Raw genomic sequence first — 12,701 nt, 5'->3', positions numbered from 1 at the left:
TGTGAGTCATGGAAATTGGAACCCTTCAAAGACAGGGGCATGGTGAGCGTTCCTAGTACCCACCACAGGTAACTGGCACCTAGCCAGCACTAAAGCTGCTCAGGGAACACAGAATTCAATTAACTGGCAATTGTGTGAGTTAATTTTGCCAATTCTACAGTGCTCCCTGGATGGTATTTCAGGGTTGGTATAGTCGATGATCTTGACGCTTAATGTTTTATCCATTTTATAGCTATTGACTTGATCTTTGAAAATAGCCAGGGGCCATAAAAATCAAAACATGTATATTTATTTTAAATATGGAGTCATATTGCATCTAACTAGAATATAACGGAGAATCAGGAAGCAAGCTAATGCACATTGTAGAGCAACCAAAAGTGATGGCATAAAGGCAATGTATTCAATTTATCTGAGACAACAAAATCTTCTTCTTGCAGCTAGGAATGGCCAGTGAAATATAAACGGAAGAGGTACAGTGTGTGAAAACTTCTAAAGGGCAGTTGACTCAGGTGGGGAGCATGTAATATGTGTTTGCCCTTCTCATCTCACTCTTTGTCTTGGTTGGAATGTGGTTGTGATGGTTGGAGATCTGGCAACAATCTTGAGACCACGAAGGGACACTGAGTTTGAAAGCTTGAAGGTTAAGGAAGGCCAAACAGACAAATAAAAAGTGCTTGGGTCTCTGACGACCAACGAGCTACCATACTAGCCTCGAACCGCTTATGAAGGTTAACCTACCAAGTTTGATTACATGGAGTAAAAAAATTTTTATTACATTAAGCCATTTAATATGAGTCTTTATTATTAGGAGTCAGACCTAATTCCCATTAATACAGTAGCATGATTTATAGCAATAAAGAAATAAACGTCTACACCATTTCTTTCCGTTGCCGAATGGGTAGAAAAAAGAAAAGGAGTCAGAAGATATCTCCCACTGTGTACTAGAGCGCATGAATAATCCTGTGGATTTTCAAAGTGGAGTTGCAAGCTGAGTTTGGAGGCAGGAGCTAGAGAGAACACAATTGCTCTGCACAAGAAAGCAGGAGGAATAAATCTGAGGTAGCTGAGGAGCAGGTAAGAAAGAGGTCAAGCAACATGCAGAAGATTGTTATGGATGCATATATGGACACTAGAATGAAGTGGAATCTGATAGCCTGAAAGAAGAGAAGAGGGAGTTGGAAACCCTAAAAAAGGACACAGAACTAAAAAAAAAAAAAAAAACACAGAAGTTTATTAATGATTCCTAGGGTAAATCCAAATAGTTCTGTAAGCTGCATCAGATGCCTGAGGGGCACCAGGCTTTTGCAGCATTATACAAAAATGGACAACTCAAAGTGACAAGTACATCTCGTCAAAGCAAGTCCTCTCCATTTAGTAATGCAGGAGCCAATTTCTGGGTCAAGACAGCAGGTGGAGCAGACGCTGAAGCCTCCTCCTTCTCTGAATACATAAAATGCGGGAGAAAATAGATTTAAAAACTCATAGCCACACTTGAAAACAAGAAGGAGAAACATTAAAAGCTACCAAAGAGGGAAGACAGATTATGTACCAAGAAACAAGAATCAGATTGATATCAGACTTTCTCTTATGTAACAACAGATGCCAAAAGATAAGGGAATAAAATCTCCAAAGTGGTGAAATAAAATAATGGTAAATGTAAAATTCTATGCCCAGCGAGACTAGTATTCCAGAGTAAGGGTAAAATAAAGACATCTTCAGGCATGCAAGGACTCAGAGATTTTAGTAATCACAGACTTTCACTGAAAGAACTGTTTCAACAAGAAAAGTGAATCAAGACACAATTGGGATGCAAAGTTCAACAGAAGATCTTACATATATGCCTGTGTAATAAAAGGGAAGTACATAAGTAAGTGATGCTATGGTAACAAACAACAGACTCAACCCCCAAAAGCTTATCATCACAAAGGTGTGTTTCTTGCTTATGTCAGCTCAGTTGTGGGTTGGCCAATATTCTGCTCTGTATGTCTTCTTATTCTTGGATTTAAGTGGATGCAAAAACTTCTATTGGGAAGAAGCTGTTTTCCTCGCAGAAGGAAAAGAAAAGTGGGAAGCCATGGCTCTTGAAGCATCAGTTAGGAAGTAGCAAATAGTCTTGACTCACAAAACATGTCAGGTGGCTAAGCCTGCCGTCAATGGGATGTGTCCTGAAAATCACATGGCAATGGGAGGGGATATGTAGAATTATTAAAGGGATGGTTAGAACTTGGAACTCATCTCAACATGTTAGCATCTCAACAAAGAACAATAAAATTGTAGAGAAGTGACAAGATAAAGGAAAAGGAGTTTAAGCTTTTAGGGGGTGGCAAACTGGAAAGGTGAATATAGGGGAGTAAAATAGTAGAAGATAATGGTTTTTATCAGTAAGTTTTGTTTGCAGACCCATGTCAGTGCTGACTTTCCTTCTTCTTCATGGCCATAGAACTCCCCCAGAAAACTTCTCTTTATAGCAATCCTCATTGCCCAGAAGTTTCTGCCTTCAGTTAGATAGGGAAGGCTATGAGAAGGCTTCTTTCTATAACTATTGATGAGTTTGCCTGAAGCTCTAAATCATTCTTATGCCAAAATGGCATATTTTGGGATGGCATATTCTAATCCTTTACAGGAGCATTTACTCATATTATTGGTAGTACCCCCCCCCCAAGATCTAATGTGGTTTAGAAAAACCAAAATGGATGAGATGATAGAACTTCGGGGCTCAAAGAAATAAAACTTATGCACATGTCCCAAGGAATCCAGATATCTGGTGCTTCATTGTGTGTGACTATGTCTCTGAGTGCCATATAACTAAATAATTAAATATAAAACCTCATTTTATTTACTTTTTAATTATTTTTTAATGTTTATTTTTGAAGGAGAGAGAGAGACAGTGTGAGTGGGGGAGGAGCAGAGAGAGAGAGAGAGAGAGAGAGAGAGAGAGAGAGAGAGGGGCACAGAATCGGAAGCAGGCTCCAGGTTCTGAGCTGTCAGCACAGAGCCCAATGCAGGGCTAGAACCCACAAACCATGAGATCATGACCTGAGCCGAAGTCGGATGCTTAACCGACTGAGCCACCCAGGCGCCCCTAAAACCTCATTTAAAAAAACGAAAAGGCACAAAATACTGAGCACATAAAAATACTGGACAATGAATCATAAAGAAATGTGCTTTCCAACAACTCAAGGTTTTTTTAGTTATCAGAAAAAAAACTGTGAAAGATTTTGAAATGGATCAAAAAATTGCTGGATGTCTTCAATGGAAATCTATGCATTGTATACAGTGCACCATTCTAAATTACCTGGTTCTATGGGGATTTTCACTTTCCATCATCTTTGAGCTATTTTACAATACTGTAAGTTGTAGATAACATAGCAATGCAAATAATTCTGTTTTATACACCTGCAAAATGAATCCCGTATTCTCAGGAAAAAGAAAACTGATTTCTTTCCCTTCACACTCTTCACCAAACAACAACAACTAGTTTTGCAACTATTTGTAGATTGATTTTATGACTACATATATGTATTGTCTTTGAATTCTCTTTTGAACTGGTTGAAACATCTTACTTATTCCCTCATTAATTAATGAGTCAAATATCTTTGATGTGTTCATTTTATATCTGTATGGGCATCATATCATGATCTTTTTTTTTTCTAATTACACGTTCACACGAATATTCCACAAAACTTCAGTGGAACACTTACTGGCTATCAGCCTCTGATGCCATACGTTCTTGCAAACATATGTTATAAGACAATATTTTGAATACATGATTTTTTCCTGACTCATATCTTGTTTGACCCAAATATGTTCTGGGACAGTGGGACCACTGTCTTTTGTAGGATTGTGGATGGAAACCCAGGAGACAAGGCATGCTGGAGGAGAAGGAGGAGGCAGACGTGTAGAGGGCCCACAGCTTTGGTTCCTGGCTGCTGCCTGCTTCCTGACTCTTTCAGCAACTTTTGATTTCTAAAAATTATCCAGAATTTTTCCAATAAATTCCCTTTTTTGATTTACCTCATATGAGCAGACAACTTTAATCAAAAGGAAGTGACGTCAAGAAGGAGAGTATAGGGGCACCTGGGTGGCTCAGTTGGTTAAGTGTTTATTTAACTCTTGATCTTGGTTCAGGTCATGATCTCATGGTTCATGGATCAAGCCCCATGACAGGCTTGGGATTCTCTTTCTGTTTCTCTCTCTGCCCCTCCCTGATTCGTGCTGTCTCTTTCACTCTTTCAAAATAAAGAAATTAACTTAAAAACAAAAATAGAGGGGTGCCTGTGTGGCTCAATTGGTTGAGCGTCCGACTTTGGCTCAGGTCATGATCTCACGGTTCATGAGTTCGAGCCCCGTGTCAGGCTCTGTGCTGACAGCTCAGAGCCTGGAGCCTGCTTCATATTCTGGGTCTCCCCCCGCCCCCGCCCTCTCCTGCTCATGCTGTCTCTCAAAAATAAATAAACATTAAAAAGTTTTAAAAATATTCCTAGACATATTATTAAAAAAACAAAACCAAAAAAATAAAAAAAGAAGGAGAGCATAAAACCATTACCCTGGGGGCGCCTGGGTGGCGCAGTCGGTTAAGCGTCCGACTTCAGCCAGGTCACGATCTCGCGGTCCGTGAGTTCGAGCCCCGCGTCGGGCTCTGGGCTGATGGCCCAGAGCCTGGAGCCTGTTTCCGATTCTGTGTCTCCCTCTCTCTCTGCCCCTCGCCCGTTCATGCTCTGTCTCTCTCTGTCCCAAAAATAAATAAACGTTGAAAAAAAAAATTAAAAAAAAAAAAACAAAACAAAAAACCATTACCCTGGTTAAATCCAAGTCTCTGTCTATCCTGTCTAGAGAAAAACACCCAGCCTCACTGACCTGTTCTCACTTTAAGTTTGTGATGGTCATTCTCTGAGTTTTCATGCTGTCCAGGATTCATCCTTTATCTCCCTCCTCTGCTCCTTCTCCTGGTCTCTCTTCTGTCCTCATACCCCTGCCCATACCTCCTCCCACATCCTCACCCTGGCAATAAACCTGGCTTTCTCCTCACTGAGAAAACTGAAACTGTTATAAGAAAACTACAGATTCTCACGACTCCCACCCAAACAGCTTCCAGGGTGCCATGAAGTCTTTGTTTCCTTTCAACCTCACATACTCCTCCTTCCCCATCACCTTTGCCAGACACTCTCTTCTAGACCACTCCATCTGTGTTATCCAACACATCAGCAGCTAGCCTCAGGTGGCCATAGCATACTAGAAATGTGGCGAGCCTGAACTGAAATGTGTTCAACACATACAAGGTTTCAAAGACTTACGAGGAAAAAAGGAATATAAAATATTTCGTTAATTTTTATAGCGATTGCATGTTGAAATGATAACACTTTGGATATCTTAGGTTAAATAAAATGTTGTTTCAAATTAATTTCACCTATTTCTTTTTTGTCTCTTTTTTTTAATGTGGCTATAACTTAAAATTAATGTGGCTCACATGATATTCCCTTTTTGTTTAAGTTTATTTTTGAGAGAGAGAGAGAGAGAGAGAGAGAGAGAGAGAGAGAGAGAATGGGCAGGGGAGGGGCAATGAGAAAGGGGGACAGAGGATCTGAAGCGGGCTCTGGGCTGACAGCAGAGAGCCTGATGTGGGGCTCGAACTCACAAATGTGAGATCATGACCTGAGTGGAAGTCTGGCTTAACTGACTGAGCCACTTAGGTGCCCCAAGACTCACATGATATTTCTATTGTCAGCACTACTCTAAATGTTGGAGTGCCCTAGAGCTCAGCCTTTGATGGTCTTTTTTTTTTTTTTTTTTAAGATTTTATTTTTTTTTAAGTTTATTTATCTTTGGCTGTCAGCACAGAGTCTGATGCAAGGATCAAACTCACAAATCATGAGATCATAACCTGAGCCGAAGTCATGTGTTTAACTGACTAACCCATCCAGGCACCCCTAAAGATTTTATTTTTTAGCAATCTCTACACCCAACATGGGGTTCGAACTTACAACCCCGAGGTTGAATCGCAGGGTCCACCAACTGAGCCAGTCAGGCATTCCATCGTTTATTCTTTCTCTACTCTCACTCTCTCATTCAGTTTTACAACTTTAAATACTTTATACAAGCCAGCAACTCACAGACCTGTGTATTCAACTGTCTGCTCACATTCCCCACTTAGAAGTCTGATACACATCTCAAGCTCCCTCCACCCCTGGCCTTCCCCATCTCAGTGGATGGCAACTCTATTGTTCAGGAGAAAATCTTGGACTCATCTTTACTCTTTTCTTTCAAATGACATAGCCATTTCTTCCTGTGGGCTTATATTCAAAGTATATCAGGAATCTATTTTTCACTATAATGGGGTTCAGGACATGCTATCCTAAAATATGATCCTTGGATACTGAATATTTCAAGCTGAAGGAGTCTAAGGAAACGGCAGAAGGAGGAAGATTATTGACCTTCCCCTTGCCCTCTTGCTTTTAGCAAGTCATAAGACCCTCATGTGAGAGGTGCCCTCCCTATAACCAGAGGAAAAGAATAACCCCATCTCCTACCAAATTAACAAGCCTTGCTGTTTCCCCCACTTTACTATTTTTAGTTCATACTCTTTCTCCTATTGTATCTTTCCATGACTTTCCACCGCATCAAACCTAGCACTAAAAACACTCGGGTTTAACCATTTCGGGGGTGTCTTCATTTCCTTATGAAGGGTCTTGTGTCACGTAAAATAAATATGTATGCTTTTCTCCCGTTAATCTTTATCAGTTTAATTTTCAGACTCAACCAGGGACCTCGAGAAAGTCAAGGAAAACGTTTCCTCCCCTCCAACTATATTCCCTTCTACCACTATTACCTCTGGCCTGGATTACTGGCACAGGAAGGAACAGGTCTCCCTATTGGATGCTAATAGGTCTCTTAGCTTCTACCTCTGTGTTGGTAGAGTCTGTTCTCAACAGTGTCTGAGGAATCCTTTCAAACGTTAAATCAGTGCTCCTCTGTTAAAAGTCCTGCCATGTTACTCAGAGCAAAAACCAAAGTCTTCACAACGGCTAAAGGCCCTACTTGTTCTGACCCCCCATCACATCTCTGGCTTTATCTCCTACTACTCCCATTCACCCTCCTCTAGCCACACGGCTATTCTTAAGATGCCAGGCAGGTTCCTGCCTTAAGACCTTAGAATTAGTTGCTTCCTCTGCCCGGAATGCCCGGCTCTTAGATATTCACATGACTGAATATATAATTCCCTGCCTTCGACTGTTGTTCGGATGTCACATGCTAAAGGTTCCTTCTCTGTTTAAAACTGCAGTCTCTACCTCCCCTTTTCCTTACTCCCATTTACTTTTACTTTTCTCCAAAGTACTTACTTATCACGTTGCAATATCCTATACAATTTGCCTATTTATTACATTTAATGTGATCCCACCCACCATCCATACCACTAGGGTGGAAGCTCCTCTACGGCAAGGAACTTGTCCTCCTGTGTTTCCTAATGCATTCCGCTCACAACAGTGGCACATAGTAGACACTCAATACATATATGTGGAATGAATGTTAAGCTAATCAGAGTAGGCTGATACAATGAGACAAATTCCAGTTCAGGGTGGCCAAGCTGGAAGCTTGGAAAGAAAAGCAAAACCACAGATCAGATTCTGAAATTCAGATCGATACATCAATGACTCGCCAGGCCCCAAAGCAGCCAACCAAATGCACAGGCTGGGAGAGGATGATACACTCGCTTGGGAAAGAGTGGAATCTTGAGAATCTCACTAGGAATATAGGGAAAACATTGAGAATTCCTGGAACCCTGACCCTGCCCTGCAAATAGCCTCTTTTCATGCATATCTTTGCTGAAAGAGGGCTGCCATTCCAAGACTGAAGATGGAATGTAGTTGGGGAGCATGGGCAACATTCTTCGGGAGATTAGAGAAGATAGGTTCATTGCGACTCCTTTCTACCTCTTTGTTTTGGGTCTATGCCTGGAGGCTAAGGCCATTAAAGCAGAAAACAATTGGGGATGAGAAGAAATGGAAGACCAGCAGTCCTGGCCCAGGCCTGATTTTTCAGTTCAATAGGGATGGAGGTTGACAAGGCAAGACTCAGCAATGTTATGGACATTCCTTCATCCATAAACAAATATTTATTGAGTTCCTTTCATGTATCAGACACATTCTTGGCCTTGAGGAAACAGTGGTGATTAATATAAGGTCTCTGTTTTCATGGAGCTTATGTTCTGGTCAGGGAAATAGAAAATAATGAAATGAAAAACAACTAAGATAATTTCAGATCATGGTACTGGGTAGGCACTAAGAAGAAAATAAAAATGGAAATGTGGTAGGGACTGGGCTGCGTTAGGGCGGTCAGTAAAGACCTCTCAGAGAAGGTAAGATTTAAAAAATTGTTTTTAATGTTTTATTTTATATTTGAGAGTGAGTGAGAGAGAGTAGAGGAGGAGCAGAGAGCCGGAGACAGAACCTGAAGCAGGCACCAGGCTCTGAGCTGTCAGTACAGAGCTTGACCTGGGGGCTTGAACTCACAGTGAGTTCATGACCTGAGCCCAAGTCGGACGCGAAACCAAAGGAGCCACCCAGGGGCCCCAAGAAGGTAAGATTTTATCTGAGAGCTGGATGATGAAAAGGAGTCAGTCATGCAAAGAACATTCAGGTAGACAGAAGAGCAAGCACCGACCGAGGCCCTGGGTTGGAAAGGATGAGCAGAGGAAGCCTGTGTGACTCCAGCGTAGTGAGAGTGAGTAGAAAAGGAATAGAAGATGAAGCTGAAAAGATACGGGGGCGCCTGGGTGACTCAGTGGGTTGAGCGACTGATTGGGCTCAGGTCATGATCTCACGGTTTGTGAGTTCGAGCCCCTTGTTAGGCTGGCTCTGTGCTGACAGCTCAGAGCCTGGAGCCTGCTTCCGATTCTGTGTCTCCCCCATCTCTCTGTTCCTCCCCTGCTCGTTCTCTGTCTCTCTCTGTCTCCCAAAGATAAATAAACGTTAAAAAAAGTTAAAAGAAAAGAAAAGAAAAGATATGGATGAGGTCAGACCGTGCAGTGAACAGACACCAACAGTTATAAAGGAGTGAATATTATATTCTGATTTTAATTTTATGAATAGTACTATAAACTGTAGAGATAATTTAAAAAAGTAGCTCAATAGTTCAGGTGAAAGATTATCACAGCTTAAACAACTGCAGTGATGACTGTGATAGAAATAAAAAGACATCAATGGATTCAAGAGATATTAGATATTCTGGAGTATAAAGAACAAAATGCACTGGACAATTAACCAAAGTAATTTCTATTTGACAGAGAAAAGTAGGAGGTGGATAATTACGTACTATCGGTCACACAGCAGCATTTATACACTTCTCGACCCAAAGATAAAGTCTTTCTGTAGCATATAAAAACAAGGAGCGTATGAACTTAAATTATACTTAGTAATCATTATTTCAGTATTTTATCTTGGAAATGATCTGGATGTCTAATGAATATCCATTAAGTAACTCAATTTACTGTTCAAGGTTTTAATTTCCTGAAGATCTTGAAAACTAACTTCAAATTAATTATTGCTAAAATAAAGTTTGTTAGGATAATTATTCTATTTAAACACAAACTTACACTTTTGGTAATCTTAAACATTAAGTAGAAGTAATGCTAGCTTATTGGATCAGTAAACCAATTAAGTTTAAGAACATATCTAAGTAGAATAAAAATGCACACTAATATTTTACTTAATGTCTGTAACTCGGAGAAAGAAAGGTATTTTTATTAAACCAAAATTATTAAACTAGTTTTGTTTGTCAGAGATTTATTTCAATTATGTTAGCTTGAATTCTTAAAATGGTTTAGTTTCTCTAAAAATGCCCTTTTTTCTCACATTGAAAGTATTAGAGGCTCAGGATGCCTGGCTCAGTGAGTACAGTATTTCACTCTTGACCTCCTGGTTGTAAGTTTGAGTGAGTCCCATGCTGGGTGTAGAGAGTACTTGAAAATAAAATCTTAAAAAAATTCAAAAAAGTATTAGTTTCTGGGAATTTTTTTAATGCTTCATTTATGCAAGTGCGTATTGATCTCTAAGCCAATCAAAATGGCACTCCTCTAACAGATTTTATCATCTAATTTGGTAATACCATCTGAAGGTAGGGAAACATTACACATTCACACAATGAGAGGTGAAGAGTTTCCTGAATTATGGTCATATAAACATATGTACACGCTGAAAGACAAAGTTTAAACTTTCAACTGTGGGTCAAGGGTAACTAAGAAGTGGGTCACACAGCTACAAAGTGGTTGAGCCAGGACTCCCAAAGGATTAAGCGGTCAAATTGAGCACTTGAAGTAGTTGTGCGTTACAGTAATGGAAGAAAACAGTGAAGAGACAATAAAGATTTCCCCTTAGGAAAAGACAATGAAGGAAACTTCCACAACAGCTTCAGACATGGGTCACCAGTCAAGCATATGCCAGGTCCTGCTGGACAGGGATACTGAGGTGAAAGTATCATCTACAATCTCAGTGGTATTAGGTCAAGTATTTGTTTCCTTGATTCGAAATTGGGTTTGAGTTTCCTGGTCAAATAATTAAATGGCCACAGATTCTGTTCTCTGAGAGACTACACTTTCTCCCATTCTCTGCAGACCGTGCTTGGTGACCTGCTACCTATACATATTAGTAGCTTTTGGATGGTAGTGTCCAGCCAATGGCTCCAAAACTGCAAAAACAATACCTCCTTCTTCCAAGAACCACTTTTGACCAACTATTCTCAAAGCTAGTCAAACTTCAGGCTGACTTCTTAGGCTAGGCTAAATCTCGACAAAATCTCCATGTTTCTTCCTCAAGACAGAACATCCTTTCGGAATGGTTCTCATGCTGCAGCACTGTGAAGGATGTCTTGTGCTTCATTCAGTGTTTTGATTAATCTTCTTCCAGTTTCTGGTGCTGGGACTGGGACCCTCTGCTACTCAGCCTGATCAATAAAGTAGAAACTTTTGCTATCTCCCCTCCCGGGAGTCTCAGTGACAGCACAGCTGAGTATGTCCTGCTCCTGATAAATGCATCACTCTCTTCTCTTGAGCATCACCTCTCTCTCTTTTTAAAAAAATTTTTTTAAATGTTTATTTATTTTTAGAGAGAGACAGAGTGCGAGCAGGGGAGGGGCAGAGAGGGAGGGAGACACAGAACCCGAAGCAGGCTCCAGGCTCCGAGCTGTCAGCACGGAGCCCAACGTGGGGCTCGAACCCACAAACTGTGAGATCATGACCTGAGCCGAAGTTGGACACTTAACCGACTGAGCCACCCAGCACCCCAAGCATCACCTCTTTATTGTCCTTGATATAAGCTTCTAGATTTGAATTGTTTTGCATCATTCAGGGCTCTTACAGACAAGGTATGACTGGGATTCTCTGGGCTGATTATTGTCTCTTGTTTGTTTGTTCTCATCATTTGAATATGGGCAATCAGTTATTCAGCGAACTTCCAGGTCATTGTCCTACTTCTTACGTGTACAGACATTATAGTGCCAATAGCACCAAATTAGTTCCCTTAAAGACTTTTAGAAAAAGGCTAATAAAAATCCAGAGTACCTAAAAGTCTAGTACCTAAGAATCCAGACTCTTCTGACCAACTCCAGACAGGCCTCTCTTTTGATCACCTTCCTGTACCTTTACCCCCTTCTCTTTGCTCTGCCTTTCGCTATCTTCCTTCTGTACCATCCCTGGGACCCCCTCTCTTTCCTTTACTGCTCTTTTCTAAACACATTCCTCTCACTGACAGTATCTCCTCATGCTGGCTCATAATAAAGTATGACTGAAAATCATTCCCCATATCAGTGGATTTACACACCTAAACCTTGGCCAAAGTCAAATTTACATCAAATCTAGTTAAAGACTGGACTAACTGGGGCGCCTGGGTGGCTCAGTTGGTTAAGCGTCCAACTTTGGCTCAGGTCATGATCTCACGGTTCGTGAGTTTGAGTCCCACGTCGGGCTCTGTGCTGACAGCTCAGAGCCTACAGCCTGCTTCGAAATCTGTGTGTCCTTCTCTCTCACTCTCTGCCCTTCCCCTGCTCATGCTCTGTCTCTGTCTCTCTCTCTCAAAAATAAACATAAAAAAAAAAAAAAAAAAAAAAGACTGGACTAACTTTCACCAAAAAAAAAAAAATTAAAATTAAAATTCACCAAACATTTTAGGATTATTCAAAAAAAATTTATAGTCTGGTTAAACCATATTGTTCTGGAACCTAGAGATGAAAAAGTTGGATAGAAAATGCAGGCTGGACTCACAACCGAATTATGTTAAATACTATACACATCAAAATTTAAGCATAGATGGATATTTACACATATAAAAATAAGATAAAATATCTTAGTGACTTTCCATGAAGTCTTTCCTGTAAAAGGGTAAAGTAAAAAATTGGTCAAAAGTCAAGTGTGTAAACAGAAAGAGAATAAATCCATCCTAATTTCAGAAACCACTTAACCATCACCTTCCAGGAACATTGTAGTCCTGATAAGCCTAATGATATCACAGCTGCCTTATGTAATTTCTTTGTTGATGGCATAAGCTAAGGAGGCAAATTTAGTTTAAAAAACAGAAGATGGGAGCACCTGGCTGACTCAGTTGGTAAGGCATATGACTATCTCAGGGTCGTGAGTTCAAGCCCCACACGGGGGGTACAGTTTAGTTAAAGAAGAAGAAGAAGAAGAAGAAGAAGAAGAAGAAGAAGAAGAAGAA

The 12,701-nt window shown here is 40.5% G+C and overlaps 1 protein-coding gene across 1 annotated transcript in view; it reads right to left on the bottom strand.

Annotated features, from left to right (window-relative positions):
* Positions 1-1,212: 1,212 nt before the first annotated feature.
* Positions 1,213-12,701, bottom strand: part of SNRPE (small nuclear ribonucleoprotein polypeptide E) — a 102,532-nt gene continuing 91,043 nt past the window's right edge. The window contains exon 6 of the mRNA XM_040462314.1: positions 1,213-1,440. The gene's annotated coding sequence lies outside the window, so the exon portion shown is untranslated. The remainder of the gene's footprint in view (positions 1,441-12,701) is intronic.

The sequence above is a fragment of the Herpailurus yagouaroundi genome, unplaced genomic scaffold (genome assembly GCF_014898765.1).
Source record: "Herpailurus yagouaroundi ecotype Mexico unplaced genomic scaffold, PumYag 308, whole genome shotgun sequence".
Lineage (NCBI taxonomy): Eukaryota > Metazoa > Chordata > Mammalia > Carnivora > Felidae > Herpailurus > Herpailurus yagouaroundi.
The sequence above is the reverse complement of the archived record's forward strand: the minus strand, read 5'-3'. Positions and strand labels throughout refer to the sequence as shown.